Below are 18,758 nucleotides of genomic sequence, written 5' to 3' on the forward strand. Positions count from 1 at the left end.
CTCAGTTCAGCGCACACTGGGTCTCACCTAAAAAATCCATTGCGCAGGCTCGAAGGGTTAATGACCCTTCCCAAATCTTCGCTCGTGAAGACTGGCCATTATTATTAATTAGTCAACAGATTCCACTCTGCTGTTCTTATAACCTAGCTGTGGCCCAGGTCCTTTTTGATCCAATGCACATTGATTCTACCTAATGAACCAAAATAAAGTAATTGCTTCTAAAACTGAAGCTTTTTTTCTAAGCCAATATCGTTATAACATCTGTCTGTGCCACTTCTCTTAACAAGAACTACTGGAAAGTTTAATCTTTCACTGACTGTGACAGCGTGTTGCAAATGCCGTATGTTTTCTGGAAGAAAGCTGGCAAAGTGCATACTGTGTTTCCTGTAAGGATGAACCTTCCCTAATTTTACTAAAAGTTGTGTAGGAACCCTAAAGGTTGAAAGCTTCTGTTTGGTTGTACTTCTTTTTTGTTTTTACTGAAAAATATGTACCATACACAGAGTATCCTGCAAGCTAAACTAAAAGTGTTGTGAAGGACAAGATACTTTATTATTATTGGAAAGAGAAACCAGGCTGGATCATCTACTCACAGCAGATGTTGTACCTCTCTGACCCATTTATCTCGCAGGAAATGCTGAACAAGGGTCTTCTATAATTTTTATCCCAGTATAGAGTCACATGAAGGTACTTTTCTAAGAGGACATGAAATTACAATGTAGAGAATGACAGGCTCAAATAGGATAAGCTTTCAGCACCTTAAGGCTTCTGGTTCTTGTCAAATTTTTAGTAGTAAAATAATTTTCATTTTTTAATAATCAGGCAACATTTAATGTGTTTGAAACATTTAGTAATTTTCTCAAAACCTTTAAATGATCACCTTACAAGTCAAACATAAAACCTTCAACAAGAAGGTTAGAAAATGGATCTCAGCATTATTTTTATAGTCTATGATACCCTCAAAAAATCACAGCTTTTACTGAAAAAGGAAATTATATTGGTTTTGAATACAAGGTCGCTGATTTTTTGAGGCCTCATGCTGTTTGTATTTTATACTGAAATGTTATTTAAATTGTATTCAATATTAGCAAATTTATTTTCCAGCACAGTCTGAACCTTAGGAAGTTAATTCCAACTGTTAGTCAAAGAGTAAAGGTATCCTTTATTTTTTTCTTTTTACAGTAGGAATCTGCTGATTCTGATTCATGTTTATTTTCTATAGTATGACAATAACCTGGCAAAATTAACAGAATTGCTAAATTTACCTCATATTCTTTTAAGTGTGTTTTTCTAAAACAGACAACCTGGTTATTTGGAGTGGCATTTCTTGATCTAAAACCAGCATTTTATGTCCTTTCTCAAAAACACAACTATATTAGAATGGGAATTAAGAAAGTATCAGTCAAAAGCCCCCATTTTGTCAAGCATTAGAGACTCAAAATACATTTCCTGCCTGTTTTGTTTCACCCATAAATCTGGAGAATTTTTTGGGAAATAAATCTTAAGTATGAGCAGAAAAAGTTACAAATGTACTCAATACACACACATTTTCTCCTTTCGAAGTCGATTAAACATCTTTCCCCTTAGCACAAGGGGAGGGCTACAAACAACAGAGTGGGATGTTGCTTAAGGGTAAACATTGCTCAAAAAAAATAAAGGGAATTTATTTATTTATTGCCAAATTAAAACCATGACATAAATAAACAAACAGTGATATTAATAGTAACATTAACAACCACAATAATAATAATAAAGCCAAAAGTAACTAAAAAAGGAAAACACCCCTCCACAAGCCTGCACTGTAGTTTTGTAGAAGAAGGAAGGTAGAAATGCTGATCTGGTAGTTCCGGGGGCTTCCTTTCAAATTTTAATCTTAAGGAGCATGCATTGCTTTTCAGTATTGCTTTTGATATTGACAGTAGAGAAGGAATGGCTTTCCACACAGGCCTAAATATTTTTACATGCATTTTTTTATTCAATAAGGAGCATACTTTTATTTGTTCTTTGATTAAATGTAATCAACACACTATCAGCATTTGGATTAAAAATATCCCATGAATTCTACCCTGACAGATAGAAATAATCAAGCTCGAGGACCTTGGCCTTTATTCCATGAACTAATTAGAGTAGAATAAACATAATGTTTCCTGAGGGCCTCTAGTTTATGACAGAGTAGATCCACAAAAGAAATTAGGTACCTAAATTTCCACTTATAACATTCAAAATTTCTGCTTTGCTGCCACCTACTCTGGACTCTGCACAACCATCTACAGGATTTAATGTTGCAGTTTCTAAGACAGCAGAAAATCCACTTTTGGACAGATATGCTAAAAATAGTGACACAAAATAAATTCCATGCTCTCACAAATCCTGATGAGTCTGGAAAGCTCAATACCAAGTTAATCACTGAGTTTGTAAAGGTCCATAAATTTGATGTCCATTTTTCTATCTTATCAGAGATGCTGATCAGATAGGGATCCTCAGAACTGCCCACTGGACTAGTCTTTGCCCAAAATGTGTTCTACTGGTTCGAGTCTTCTGCTAATATCTGCAAGATATTGGCATCCCCTTAGGTAGACCCACCACCTGATCTCAGCTCATCTGCACCCAGATGAGAGCTCTGATACCTGCACTGTTTGCTGTCGCATCTTTTGGGGTGTAGGCTGCCAGGATTCAAGAGCAGTTCTTCAGATCAGTGTCAGTCTGGGTCTTTTAACTTTTGAAGCATAAATGTTGTCTTTAAATTGTAATGTTTCTCTCTGCTTAAATTCCCCTTTGATAGTTGAGTGACAGGTGCAGAATGACCTGGCTACATCACATAGGCGACTGAATTAGGCTGAAAATAGCTGCTAAAGGAGAAAATGGAATAAGGAGAGGACAGAAGATGCGAATTAGCCTCTCAAATGGAACTTGTGCTTTCAAATTAGGTGCATGAGAGAGGATGACAGAAAAGTGATAGAAGCTGCAATCCTTGCTCTTATTCCTTTGGACTTCAAAGGGAGTTTTCCCCATTCAGAGCTGCAGGATCAGGCATCCTATCTGTACCTGTTTCTTTCAGCATCTGGCTCTCAGTTGCATTGCCAGGAGAGCTTTTCTCACCATATGAGATTTGTGAAACATATTTAAAGCCCTTGGTGATGGGCTTAAAGTCCATTGCCTTTTTTGTTGGGCATTCCTTATACCTTTTCTAAAAAGTGCCGCTGCAGAGCAAAGTTTAATTTGCACTTGAATGTGGGAAGTCTTCCTTTTATAGAACAGTTTTTTACAGCATTTGCCTCTTACTGCAGCTTTTGAAAAAGCAAAAATGAAAAAACTGTCATGGCCCATGCTGCCTTGAGAACAGGAGCACATCCTTTCCACTTATTACTGTTAGATTTTGGCTCTTCCATTTCCAAATGTCGCTCAGTAGCCTGAAGCTAAAATGGTCTTCTTTTGAAAGCCTCTGTCCCTTTTGGGTCACAGGATGCAGAATGGCCTTTGAGCTGCTCATTCTAACTGGGGAAAGTAGAAAATTAACCATTAGGTCTAGACGTCTGGGCAAAGATGAATCAGCTAACATTATTAAATATATATATAGGAGACATAAATGTTGCTGTATAAAAAGGTATCTCATATTGCTCCATAATGAGAACCTGATTTTGTGTATGTCCTTTAGTTATCCTAAATGCTTGTTTAGGTTTTGTGCTGAGGCACATACTGGTTCAAAGGCATTTGTTGTATTTTTTCCCACTGCTTCTTCAATGGAGAAGAGGACTGGGAAGTCCTGGAGAAGGTTAAATGTGAATGTTTTGTGCAAAGCACTTGGATCACTTACCCATCCCTGATTTATCTCTGCAGTGCTTCATTTCTATATGATACTAAGAACACTCCATGTGAGGCTGGAGCACAAGGTAAGACCAGCATTCACGAACTCCTCTTTGTGTCCTACATACAACATGGTACATTTTCTCACTACTGTTGACATGGTGCAGTGCATAATTTATAAGTCCAGATTGGTAATCAGTCAAACTAGATTGAATACCTCATTTTGGGCTTAAGATCTTGGCTAATATTTGTCCCACTGAAGCGTTTCTTTTCAGCTTATGAATTCTTATTATGCAGAATAACTGAGTTTCAAAAACTCCAGAGCAGGAAGAGCAGTGACATCCTGAATCTGTTTGAAAACAATGTATTCTAACTACTGATGCTATTTTTAGATGTATATAGTAATATATACATATGGTGAGAAACTTAATATACAATTTTCTTTGCTAGTCAAAACATGCAGGATCATCCATTAAGCCTCTCTTCTCCCTTCTGCATCTTGCATTTCTAGGAAGTAGATAGAAGGTGAAAAGTTTGTTTGTTCTTCCATTCTTCTTGCATGGTCACTATGTGCACAGAATAGGTACATAGAGGTGTTATGTTACCAGCTCAGATTTAGATTAATGGAATATTTTTGATGGAGGAGTCTTAGAAGTTGGGAGGAATAGCTCTGGTAAAAAATTGTCTGATAGCTTTAGGCTGTTCTGAAAGAACGGGAAGCATACTTGTGCAATAATAAACATTTTAATTACAGAATCAGAGAATCATTTAGGTTGGGAAAGATGTCTAAGATCAGAGTCCAACTTTTGGTTTATCATCACCTTGTCAACTAGACCATAGCACAGAGTTGTTTCTTGAACACCTCCAAGGATGCTGACTCCACCAACCTGAATTCTTTTGCTGGTGGTAGTTTAGGGGCTGAATTAATTACGAGTATTTAAATGCTCTGTTCATTTATTCTCTTGCTATAATACACAGTCTCCTTTAAAAGATAACATTGTTAATTGTCCTCTGCACCTGTTTTGTGAATATCTGTAAATAGTCTTATACTTTTATTACAATATTTTTTGTCAGCAGACTCTTCCTGCAGACTAGAGCACCTAAGTTTCTCCAGTAACCTTTCCTTTTAATTTATCCTGTGGCATTCCAATGACCTAGTTTACATATTTCTTCTGGTTCAAGTGATTTAAGATACTGAGGGTGAAAATCATGACAGAAGACTCAAACAAAATTATTTGGTTAAACCTCTAGGTGGCCATCAAAAAAAAATCTTGTTTCAAATGCCTTTCTGCTGTGCAAAATGAACAGAGCTTTGTTGTGACATTCAACTTTGATCAAATGTCATATCTGGGATTCCTTCTGCACAGCAGTGTTTTTATAATAAGAGCTATCATAATGCTGCAGCTAACACTTTAAACTAGCACTAAATTAGAGCCTGTGAGCTGGATGCATTTTGCAATGGACAGTGTTTCTTTCCTCTCTGGAAGAGGAAAGTTTTAAGCTGATGGTACCTACTTAATGTTTTGGCATCATCTAGACATTGGTGTATTCTGACAGAGATTCCTCTGTGGCCTTGCATGAGTCACTTAATGTCCCTTGATTTTTTTCTCTGGGTTTGATTATCTTTAAAATAGAGATAATAGTTTTTGTCCTCAAGGAGAAGAGAGTTCAGATGGATCGGGATTATGTTTGTAAAACTTCAGAATGCATGACTTTTATAACATGATACAAACTTATCCGTGATGTCAGACTTCTGTTAAATGCATGACGTATTTTACATTTCCCCTCTTGTGTCTCTTTTGTTAAATAATATACTCTTGTTCATATCAATAATTCTTGCCCTGCTTCAAAGATAACAGAGGGAATCTTTAATTTTTTACATGCAACCTCAACATTGATGTTTTATGTATAATTTACAGAAAATATTTATAAATGATTTGCCATGTACAAAAGCACACACCCAGCTAAAACCATAAAAACATGATGTGTGAGGTTTAATCCTTGCAAAGGTAAATACAGAACCAAGGAAACCAGCAAAAAAGGAAAACTGTACATGTAACATATTTAAATGGAGAGCTTCAAATGACCATTTGAATGACAATTGTCCTGGTTCAGGCTCTTGAGCTGAACACATTAATGCTCTACAGCCCTCAGTATTCCTCCTCCTGCAGCTTCTGCAGTAAATCAATAATCCTTCCACCTGCTGCTGATTTCTCCAGGGTGAGTGGCCCAGTTATTCGTCTGACATCAAATAGCATCATATTCAAAGATGTAAGTACTAAAAACAGATGAGCATGACTTGGAATTCTGTTGTCTACTTAGGTGCTTACTTTAATCATGTAAGCAGGCTCATCTCTGTAGGAGCCAAAAACCAACTCTCAGCAAAAGAAAGCTTGGTAAATTTGAGTCATAAACCTGGAAACAAGAACTGACAAACATCTCGTGATCTGAAGAAATTTGGACCCTTGTCCTAAGACCTGTTGATGTGCAACCGTGAGATATAAACCTGGGTCCAAGCAGAATTAAGACAGGACTTTTTGAGATGATTGTTAAAACTTATCTTAATTAGGGAGTTACATAAGTTTTTACTGCAATTTCCAAATAGTTAAGTTGTCCCCTTCATTAACATGTCCAGCCCTCGATGTGTTTAAAATTGTGTTCTCACGTTCAATAAAGCATTCCAGTTTTCCCCATGCTGGAATTGTGTTTAGTTTTGTTTTTCAGACCACCACTCATCTCACTTTTCATCAGGACTATAAAAGTCAGCCAAAGAAATATATTGCTGACTAGACCAGTATGGATGCCTTTCCCATTTGATTTTTTCATTTATTTTGATGCCAAAGGCACTGTTCTCCTCTATTAAAATCTCTGATTTTAAGTAATCAGGTATGCTTTTTTTCATGTGTCAAAAAATGTATATGTGATGAAAGCAAAGTCAAGTAAAGATTAAATACAGGGAGAAGGGAGGGCAGGAGACAGGAGAGGAAAGGAAGGAAAGCAAGGAGAAAGGCTAGGAATCAGGGAAGAAAGAGGGAGACTATTCTAAGTTTAGGATTCAGATTAGAAAGATAAATAAAAAAAGCTTTACTGTTCAATATCATCTCTTCTCTTGATCTGTAGTCACATTCACCTTGTATGCATCAAATTCAGAACCAGAAATGAAGATCTATATTTCTCTCAGCTGTCAATCCTGCACAAGCATTTTTATTTTCTTTTTTTCCAAACACTTCTTGTGGTATATATATGTATCCTGATGGGACTACTGCTGCAAGAGAGGAGCCCCAAAAAAAGATACAAGGACTCCCTGAAACAACATCTCAGCCTTGCCCATATTTGTCATCATAACTGGTCTACTCTGGCCTCCAATCGGGAGGCCTGGAGACACGCCATCTATAATGCTGCTGTCTCCTTTGAGAACACACACAGGATCACTCTCAAGGAGAAAAGACAACGCAGAAAGAATCGTGTCTTGCAGAATATACCAACTAAGGAGTCTTTCTGCTGTGCCTTTTGCAACCGGACATGTCTATCTCATATTGGCGTCATTAGCCACCAGCGTGCCTGTAATAAATGTGGATAGAGCCTTCCTTAATCTTTGTTCATGAAGCCTAGCCATGACTGACTGATGACTGACTGATGGGACTATCTATAGGCATAAGCTTTGGCACTTGTATTAGAATTTGCAGGATTATGATTTCATTCTTTTTCTTTAAGGTTGATAATAAATTAGTGAAGTAACCTGAAATAGGTCTCTAAATTAAAAGTGAGTGATTTCTTTTAAAACTCAAGATATACATTCTTCTGTTTGAAGAACTGCAATGGAAAAGCATTATCCTTTTTCTATTAACTAGCAACTGTTCAAACAGAATGTGAATACATTTGAGGTGAACTACCCATTCTTCCAGCCCCTTATCAGAAGCACCATATCTGGGGTTTAGGGTTCAGATATTTCCTTTTCATTAAACCAGCAGTGGAGGAGAAGGGAGGTAACTGTTTTGAATATGGTTGTTATTGATGATGGACTTCAGGAACTAAACACAGATGAGTCTTACTGACAATCTTTACTTTTGGGTGACAGGAAAAGCCATTTGTTCAGAACAAATGGAACAAAAAATGTTGGGTTTAGTATCAAGCAGATTTTAGGGCTCAGGGTCCAGCAGAATTCATGGTGCTGTGGCACTTATGTCAGTGACCATGAAACAGAGATTCTCAGGATTCTTTCCAGGCCAAAATGAACACTTGGGTTTCAATTTTTTTCCTTATATCTTCTACTATTTTTCCTTATATTGCAGTCAGTGATGTATTTCAGCAACTAGGAAATCATGTTGCTGCATTTCACATGAGGTAAAAAAGGCAAATTATCAAGGTGACTGCATGAAGCATGGAATATTGATAGCTGAGCACAGATTATGCAGCAAAGGAAATCTGTTACATGCATAGCAAGCACTGAGCAATATGTCATCAGGAATGGTTCCTGAAGGGCATGATTATAAGAGAGTTTGTTTCACCAAAGAGCTTTAAAGCTTCTTTGAGGAAAGATATGCCCACTGTTGCTTGTGTTCATTAAGCCTGTGTCCCCTATCCTATTTCCGAAGCTGCTGGTATTTCTTCCCTGTTACCATTTAGGTAGCCAAGTACTTTATTTCCCTTATTTTCTCTTATCTCTTTAACCTTTTTCCACCTATTTCCCACTCAGTTTGTTAAACCACCTGGTTAAAATGAATCTTTATAAACCCTGCTGAGTTGTCATTATGTTCATATCTGATTTATTTTTCATGAAATGGACTTTTCCCTGGTGCTACCCAATCTGTATAAATTGGTTATTTGGTCAATGAAAGTTTTTATGACTCCAGCAAATCAGACTGAAGAATAAAGCAGTATAGTGGTAAGGTGAGCCATTGCCACATCATGAGAGGCTTCCCTTAGGCTCCCAAACGCAAAGCAGTCTTGGAAGGTTTACACATTTGACAGATATACTCATATTTGAAGTGAAATCCAAAGCTGAGAAGGTTGATGGGCATCACATTAAATGCACCTCTTAAGTAGATTGAATACAATTTTTGTCAAAAGCTGAACCTGCCTTTCACTTGGAGGCTTTTTAAATCTGTGGCTGGCAGAACTGATTGCACAATTAATAAATATCATACCTGTGTGCGTGTGCAGTTGCCTATAATAGTGCAAATTCCAGTAAGATCCTTAATTTTTTGTCTGTTAAGGCAATGGTAAGTTCTATGAAGTACAAACTCCTTCCCATCTTGAATACTTGACATGGCATTTTAGCCAAAGGAATTTCAGTATGCAAACTGATATGGGAAAACTCTATGAAGGTACTGAATTATGCATCTTGTCATAGAACCCATAACAACTTTGTTTCAGGTCTTCAAAATTAGAATGGCTGAACACATACATGGAAATTGTCTCCTAGGACTGTGTATCCAAGTATTTAAAATATTATTTCATTTTATCAGTATTTTACATAGGGTGGTTTAATGACTAATCTTGATTAAATAGGTGTTCCTTTTTTTTTTCTTCTAAAGTTCTAATTTTATTAACTTTCCAGTGTTTTTAGCATTTTGCCTCCTTTTTGGCATAGCATGCTTTCAGGTTTTTATGGATTTCTGGGGGTTCCAGGTGAAACAGTCAGAAGCTCATCAGCCTGATACTCTGACTTCTGCTTTACTCCACAGCTCACTGAATGACATAGTAGGATAGACTGCACTGCACTTCCCTTGTGAGGAATCAAAAGTCATCATGAGAGCTATGAATATAGAGGTCTTGTGAGTCATCGAATTTAAGCATAAATTGTGATTCTGAGAAACACTGTGTTTAAAACTGCTTCATAGTTATGAGTCTATATATATATATATGTATATATACACACTTGTCCCACTGGAACATTGACTCTTGTGACATAAATGTGACATAACTTTGACATTTACAAATTGCACAATACTATTTCTGATACATTTTGAAAATAAATAATCATAAAGGATCAAATATTGCACAGTTATAGGGGATTATTTACTTGGGAAAATCTATTCTCCTTCTTTAGAAAACCTGCAATATATATTTGGTACTTTTAATAAGAAAGAAGTTTTTAAACAAATGTATAATGTTTTCCTTTCTGTTTCCCCTGGAGTTAATCATGCATTTGGCATGCAAAGATTCATTTAGATGTTTTATTACCCCTTATTAAACCAATATATATTATTTCAGGAAAGAGTGATTGCAGCTTGTGGTATTAGTGGTTCTTCCAAAGAGGTGTCAATGTGGAAATAACAAAGATCTTCATGTATATTAAATCAACTGCTAGCAATCCTCCAGAGCAGCCTACAATTAATTAACTGTAGCTTCTGATGATCTGAAAATGTAAGAGTAGTTTACATTTTATTATCTGTCTATTGAGAGCTCATATTCTCTTAGATTTCCTGGAGTCATTCATTTATTTGCTTCTTTCAGTTCTTCACAACAGGCTTGGGGGAGCAGGGTGTGGGGGGCAGTTGATTTTATATTTGAGAAACTGAGAAGTAAAGGCACTTAAAATCGGTGGCTGTGAAACCAGGCTTTACCTTTGCAGCTTTGAATCTAGTAAAAGTCATCTCAGCTTTAGTGAACCTGAGTCTAGGGGTCCATGATGCATAAGCTTGCTTTCGAAGCATCGTCTCACAACGTGATTGAAATAAAACATCAGGACACAGATGTCCTGTAAGAGCAACTGCACAGGGTCAGGTTAAAGCCCTCCCTTTAACTCTGGGTGTTGCAGGAGCCTGTGGAAGCTTAGGCTGAGTGTTAGTTTACTCTTTCTTGGAGTTTACTCTTTCTTACTTCCTTTCAGAAATATTTTGTGAAGCCTCAATAATTAGTAATTTCAGGCACTTCCGAAACCACTGGAGTATCCTTTTATATTCAACAGCCTTCAATAGATTCTTTTTTTCCCCATCATCTTCCTCAGTTGCCTTTCAGCCTCTACACATTCCCTGACAAGGAATTCAATGGCTTGGTTGTGCACAGTGTGAAAAAAAGACTGTTTTTGTTTGTTTTGAACCTGTCATCCTCCAGTATCTCTTGATGTTCTTTGGTTGTTTTATTGTAAAAGACAGGGAATAATTATTCCTTACTCATCAGAACCTCAAGTGCATGGACCTCAAGCAATAATTTGAAAATGCAAACCATCTGTGTGACAGCTGTGGTTGAGCTTGATCTCTTTCAACATATGCATTCATTCTTTGGTTTGGGTGACACTATAAACCTATAAATGTCAACTGCAGAAACTCTGAAAATAATAGATTTGCATGCATTGTTAGTTACTTTCAAACAAAACTTAGATTAATTGATAATGTTTAAAACATTTTAGTTGATGAACGTGATTCATCCAGGTCACCACATTCCGTTTTGTCTATGGCCTTGATACATGCATGCTTTATTAATGATAAATTAATGATGCCAAGATCTAAATTCTGACTTTTCTGTTCATGCATTTTCTTCTAGCTTTTCCAGTTAGATTACCAAAACATTTTCTTAAAGATATAGAACAAATCAGATTAGTAAATCCTTGAAAAAAATGGATGAAAATGGAGAGGGGAAAAAAAAGACAGTGAAATATGAAGATGTCATTTTGAAGTTCAAAGTATTAAAACTGTCCCATCAAAGTATTAAAAACTGATTCTAAAATCTCACTGAGGAATGATTGCATAAATTATGGAGATAGAAAAACTAAGTCTTATGAATCTCATATTTCCATCAGTATTTGTGGTTAGCTTTCTATATATTGCATTCTATTTTTTCTTATCTTTATACTTTGGGTAGTGTCTTGTTTCCTTGTCAATCCTAGAGGAGCCAAAAATGCGCATGAGAGATTCATAGATTCCAACATATGTAGTATCAAGATTGGAATGATAGACCAATAGCCTGTCAAGAATGCAAATGCTTATTTTAAAAAAACAGCCTAAACTAAGTATGGCAAAGTTGTATTTAAAAAAACTTCTCAATCATTTAATTAAACCTGAAATCTCTCATAACTCCAGCTGTCATCCGTAGGAAACAGATGTTCTTAAAAACTGTGGATAGCATATCCTTTTAAAAATATTAGGCTTTTTTATAACTATAAAACACACTAAAGTGAATATATAAGACAAACCAGCTGACCTTGTCCCCTGTCTTTAGCATGAGACCCAAACTTTATTGCATTCTTTATTTCTGTTTATGTAGTAACCTGCTGATATATTGGTGGTTGTCTTAGCCTTCCACAAAGGTCTATAAGCCCAGAGTTTGCTGACCCAACCTGAACTATCAGTGTCCTTTTCCATACTGCTGGACCGGGAACAGGTTGAATTTTTTATTTTGTTTCTGTTCCACGGCAACATTTTAAATCCTTACACCAGCAAGCAAAGCTTACTAATGAACTAACGAAGTCAACTAGAATCACATCCTATAAATGGCTGAACTTTTAAGAGGTACATTCCCTACCTTCTGCTTTGGGCATTTAACAATACTCCTATTGAGTTGCTGAATGCCCAATGAACAACCACAAAGTCTTTCATATTTCTTTTTGTCATAAATATGATGGGGTTTATGTTGTAATTGTAAATATATATTTTTCCAGTAATGAAAATTTCTTTACAAAAAAGGTGCATGGTTCTAGTTAGCAATCCTAAGTGAAAAAAAGTGCTGTGTCACATCCATCAGGAAGGATCAATCCAGATGGTTGGAGCATATGGCAACAGTGAAGTTGTCACTGCGATGCCTCTGAGTACTCGTCGTGTGCCCAAACGAAGATGTTGCTATCTTTACTGAGCTGACCTTTGAGGAAACAAGCAGAATTTCCCTCAGGGTGTCATCTGCTACTTTGGCTCACTATATGCCACCAACAAACTGGCTTCAAAGGCAAACACACACCAAGACAGGGCATCCCCAAGAGGCTTTATTAGATAAATTATTTTAAATGCTTCTGGCCAGGAGAAGTCTGATGAAGACAGATGGCAAAATGGAGGACTCTCTTTCCAGAGGAATAAGAATTTTTTCAAGCTTTTCTTCAGTGCCACTTTGTTTCTGGGAAAGATGTAAGAACTGTGTCTGCACATAAAAAAGAAAGCATTCATAAATGTTGATAAACTATACCAAATTTCTATAATAAGAGTGTTTTTCACGAGCATTATCTCTCTAAGAATGCTTTAATTGGGGTGTGTTTCCAGCAGGAGATATTACCCCTGTGGAGCTGCTTTTAATGTGGGAGTTGGGAATATTGCCTCCCTCATGCATAAGAAGGAAAGCAGAGATTAAGCTCCTTGCATAACACAGTTCTTCAGCATATGAGTCACTTTAAATGGGTGAAATGCCAGAAGGAAAAACTAATGAACACAATAACTGCAAATGGGTAGTCAGAAGAAACACAGAAGGTAAGGCAAATTGTAAAGCTTCTCTAAAGGAGAACCACCACTAATTTAGCTGCTGGTGAGCAGTAGCTGGAGCAGTTCAAAGTTGTGCCTAAGGAGGGAGCACACAAGGCAGAGGGGAGTTGTTATGTGGTTTTAAGGATGTCAGGACTCATGCTACTGAAAGGTGACAGGAGGAAGCTGCTGTTCGTTCGTAGCTCTTTTTCAGCACTCAGTATGTTTTGAGAGTATGGATGGCTTCTGACTGGATATCACACAAAAGAATCATTCAGAAAACAGATTGAAATATTTATGCTTTGGTTGTTTCTTCAAAAGGGAAGGCAGAGCAAGCCAAACTTCATGGTTTGGCGTGTGTTTCTGGTCGATCTAACTTTCTTCTTTTGAGCCAGCAGAGGAAGACCTTAAGTTTGGACTCCTTCCAGAAAATTTATGTTTCACAAATATATTTTCCTATAATAAAATATTATTTGTCATTAAAACAAGTCCTTCTGCATACTGTATCTCATTTGGAGGAGACTCTGTTGCTGGCTGCTGATCAAACTGTCTTTACAATTTCTGCAGTAGGTTCACAATTAAGAACTACTGCTACAAATTATTCTGGGTATCTTGAACTTCATTATCTCATGCTAAATCTATTTTTTTTAATATTGAAATAGCATCACAAAGAACATTGCGTAGAAAGTTTCTTTGGAAAATACATTCAAAGTACATTGCAGGAGTCATACCGAGATTTCATAAATCTTTATGTTAGCAACACCACTTTATTTATAGCATAATTTTTCTAGATGGTGATAATTGCTGTAGTTAGTACCAAAGTATAGCAATCTGTAATTTAAAAATCAATTCTTTTTAATTCTGTTTTAAAATTCAAGCTGCCTTTTTTTTTTTAAAGATTTTTAGCTGAAATTGAAAGAATTAAAGTTTGGTGGCATTTTTTTATGTTTTTCAGTTGATAAAGCATTCAGGATTGTTTCTTGTAATCTTTGAGACACACGAGAGAGTGATACTTGCACTCTTTTTTGCTGTAAACACATAATTTTACTGTCCTGAATTTTGTAGTCTCTTCTGATTGCATAAAAATTATTTGGCTTCCTTTTTTATTTGTCAGCTGGGTATTGCAAAGCACTAATACCAGTTTAGCTGTCTGTTCTGTAACAAGGAGAGAATTTTGCAGCTCTGCGAGGCAAATGCAAGTTAAAATAAAAGGTTATCAGCTATATAATGATGCCCTAATATTTTCTGAGGTTTCTTAGGCCTTGTGCATGCCAAGGAGCCCATTTCTCAGGTAATAATATTAGCACTGCATTTACATTTACAGTATTTCAAATCTGTTTCAGTGCAGAGACCTCAGCAGGGCACACAGATTTTTTATGGCATGTGATGGCATTGTAAATGGCATTATCCTCAGACCTCTCTGGGGAGTTTTGTGGGTTCCAAATGCACCCCAGCCCTGAGGTGACTCTGAGCACCCTGAAGGGGACATGAGCCTGTGCTTTATAACTCCTAGGAGCACTTTTTTGATTCAGGGTCACAAATATTAAACATTAAAAGAACCATTTCTCTCTGTAGCCACAGAGCTTTCTGTCAAATCAGTCTGTCAACCTGTGCTGAAGTATCTTTGTGTGAAAATTGACTTCCTAATATTAGTGTCAAAAAGGGACACAGTATTTTATTATTTGCTTTGTTTTGAGTTCTTTTGTTCCATAACTCAAAGATTGGAAAGTAGCTATTATATAATACCCAACTCAGTAGCTCAGGCACCTACATTCTTTCATCTTGGTTTTGTGAGTGCAATTATTACTTAAAAATTACAGTTGCTTCTGTTACAGTGCATTGGACTGAATTTAAAAAAAGAGCTATTCATAAAATATTATTTCTAAAAAAAAGTAGACATTTGTCGTGTTTTAAGCTTGTTGAGTTCTGGTGAAAATCAGTCTGAGAGAAACTGGTTAATCATCAGGATTTAAACCTCTTATTTCTATATGTGGTAATACAAGGTATCATGTCTCTACCTTTAGTCAAACTCTCTGTAACTAAAACTGAAGCTGCTTTAGCTTATCAGCCAAGTTACTGTTCTTGATCTTATAGAAAAGTAGTTTTGGTTGTTTATTTTACTATCTAATGCTTATCACAAGCTGCAGTTTTAGTTGCCTTTAATTTTCCCACATCTCAGCACTTGGGAGTGAAATCTGCAGTGCAGAACCTCTGTTTAAGGTGCAGTTGTTTGAGGGACGTCCAAATAAAATGCATTTAATGAAGATATATAATGTGAGGGCATGGATATACTTGTGTGTGTGTGTGTGTATAGATACATATATGTCAAAAGTATCCTCTAAATAAGATCTACCATATGTACTTTAGCATCAAGTAACTAAGCAAAAATTAATCCCTTACTTTGCTGAAGAGAATCTGGTACTTTAGTTTTTATTTAGAACTCTTCTATTACTGGGAGGCCACCTATTGCCTTGTCATGCAAATTTGACTGTGATTAATATCCCTGAGAAACACAGTCAGCAGCAATTTGCAGATTTGGAGCCTGAATTACCTGGAATTTTGGCTTTACGTAGCCTGTTTCATCCTCTGATTTGTGTGGGTTTGGGCTCATCCAGGAACCATCACTTCAACAGGGCAAAACTTCCAGCTGCCCATCGTGAAAATGTCTACAGGAAAATTATGCTACATCATTCAGTATTTGCACCATATTTCAAACAGAGAGGGACTCACAGGCAAACTTAACTCGAGGACATCCTGATTCCCAAAGCCTAGTGTTTTCAACAATAATTTTCTGTTTTAACAATAATTTTCTAGGTCTTTTTTTTTTTTATAACACAATGTTCACTTTGACTACATTACTTGGGACCCAAAATTTAATGGCAATCAGTAGGATTTGAGACCATTTCAGTAGTTCTAACAAGGTTTGTACCAGATATGGCATAGGTCACGTCACAGGTTTTGTATAATTCAAAGGTTAGGAAAAAAGGTTGGCTGCATCCATGATATCTGATAAAACTTAAAACAACTTAAAACTTACCTTCCTGCATAAAGAGCCTGGAAAAACTACTCTAAAGCATTTTTTACTTTAGCTTTCAGGTACTAAGCAGTTGCTAAGCAGAAAAAAGATCATCTTTCTTCCTCATCTGGGTATTTTTTTCTCCAAACTAATAAATTATATTTGAAAAATATTTTGTAAATTATTTTTAATTTAATAAATGCGATATGGACAGGAGTCAGAGATATTTCTTCCCATTTTAACCAATAGGTAATAAAGTATAGGAAAACTGAGCTAATCTTGTGGATAAAAAGCTCAGATACATTGTCAATTTAAAACTAGAAAGCTTAATTCTGTGCTGATTATAGTGTTGCTGCTGTTTGTGCTGCAATAGCTCCAAAGAGTCTTTTCATTGGGACTTTGTTATACCAGATATTGTATCAAGGCCTTGTCCCAAGCACTGACAACCTACAGAGCAAGAACTAAAAAACCAGTCAAAATAAAGCAGCTGTATTCCCACTTTCAGAAAAGAGAATAATCTGGATTTCTCAAGAAGCCTTCAGGAATTGAATGAACTCTATACTGAGCTTGGTAGATGCAGCAGGACCAAGGATGTTCTTATTTTATCACTGAGGAGCTTCAGTTGCAAAATACAACATTGATCAGCTATGTGATGTTTTTCTCAGTGGAATCTACACCTGCAAAGAGAGATCTACACAAATGTTGAAGCATGCTAGGTCTGGGCCTGAATGACATGCAAAAGAAAATCTTGTAAAATGAAAAGACAGATCTGGTCCAAGATTTAGGACAAAATATGGAAGTCCTCATGTTCTCCCTTAGCCTTAAATGAAGAGCATCACTTAGGAATCCTTTCAAGGTAGATATACTTATGGTTCAATTTATGGTTTATGGCAGTGTGATGTCACTGCTTCTCCACCAGCTTCTCCGGGCTTCATTTCCTAGGAGGATGTCTCAAAAGGTTGATGTTACATCATATCCCAGTGAACAGACAACCAGCTTGTGCTGTGGTAGTAGATGTTGGTGCTGAGCTGCTTCAATGCCCTGTGCCTCCAGCTATGTCTGACATGGGAAAGTGTACAAACAGCTCTGTCTGTCTCAATAAAGAGCCGTTGGGAATAAATACTTATTAGGAGCATTATGTATGCAGATGTGTCTAACAATATTTCCAGTAATGAACTGTGCATAAATGCCTACTGATGAACACACTGCAGGACCATAATGGTTTCAGTGAGACAATGCTTCCAGTTCTGCTTCCAATATTGGTGTAAGTCAGAGCGAAAATCAGATTTTGCAAAGTTGGCAAGACCCAAGTAATAAAGATCCTGCCAGCTGGGAATTTTTTTCAGCATATTCTACCTGTCTCAAAACAGTAATATTATAATACAGGAACAGAAAACAGGATTAATCTGTGCTGTCCAGACAGAGAACTGAGGAGCCAAAAGACTAAGTGCTTTTGGTCAAGGTCACTCTGGAAACCACCAGCAGAGCTGAAAATTGAATTGAGATGTCCAGTGTTTGACACAGATGTCTGGGCTCCAGCCCATGTCGCCAGTCCCTCTATACAAATGGGTATGTCACCAGAGGTACTCTCTCGTGCTGTTAATGTGACCCACAGAAGAAAAGGCAGATGCTGAAAGGGCTTTTGGTACAGTCTGAGGTATATTGCAAATGATTCTAAATATGGAGAGGAAAATAAGCTAAAGCATGGGCAAGACAATGAAGTTGTCTTTACAGAGTGGAAGTAATTCTGTTGATACCTAGCATCTCTCAAGAATTCAAGTTTCGTAACTGGAATCTTGTGGTGCTAAAAATATAAGACAGTGTGGGATTGTAATGCTGTGTAAGGGACCCAGGGTAAACTTGGATCTAATTTTGTATGTGCCCCACAGGGTGAGAAATGCTTTGAAGACATATTTGGATCTGTCATTTTTTGCAGCAAACAATGTCACCTGATGATAACTCAAATGGACAGTTATACCTTGTGAAAATATCACCCCCAGCAACCTCTTCCAAATTAAAAATTTAGTACTTTACATAATTCTCTCTCAATATTTCATAGGTTAGAAGAAGCTGCCACAGAGGAAATGTTTTTTTACAGTTATAATTTCCATGACAAGGTGAATATGAGGTGGGGGATAAGCAAAAAAAAAAAGGAAGAAGATAGAAAAGCAAAAAAGGCAAGTCTGGGCAGTCAGCTGAGTATGTTTCTGTGAAGACAAAAGAAATTTCTTACCACACTGCTCCCAGGAGCACCACCATGGCTTAAAAGCATTCTTCTGTTTGGTGGAAGTGTGTGTGCCTGCTTGATTGAGTGGAAGGAGTGCAGGGGAAAAATGAGAACACAAATATGTGTTTTGGCTGTCATACAGTCAATACAGTAATAGGTCAGCAGAAACATCAAAACACTATCAAGAACTGTCTTCAGGGCTGTGAGTGAGCAAAATTTGTTGGGCAATCAGCCAAGGGAAAGGAGAAGAGGTCTTCTGTTGTTCTTAGAGCTCATCAAGGGGCACTAAAGAAGCAAACTGAAATCTCTTTATATTGGAACTGAA

At 36.8% G+C, this 18,758-nt stretch overlaps 1 long non-coding RNA gene across 1 annotated transcript; it reads right to left on the minus strand.

Annotated features, from left to right (window-relative positions):
- Positions 1 to 12,737: 12,737 nt before the first annotated feature.
- LOC108508061 lies at positions 12,738 to 18,524 on the minus strand. Its single transcript, XR_001878314.1, has 3 exons — positions 18,440 to 18,524; positions 15,742 to 15,856; positions 12,738 to 12,876 (listed from the first exon to the last, which is right to left on the minus strand). It is a non-coding gene; the product is annotated as an uncharacterized LOC108508061 (long non-coding RNA).
- Positions 18,525 to 18,758: the final 234 nt, after the last annotated feature.

This window comes from Lepidothrix coronata, unplaced genomic scaffold (genome assembly GCF_001604755.1).
Source record: "Lepidothrix coronata isolate B3197 unplaced genomic scaffold, Lepidothrix_coronata-1.0 Scaffold280, whole genome shotgun sequence".
Classification (NCBI taxonomy): domain Eukaryota; kingdom Metazoa; phylum Chordata; class Aves; order Passeriformes; family Pipridae; genus Lepidothrix; species Lepidothrix coronata.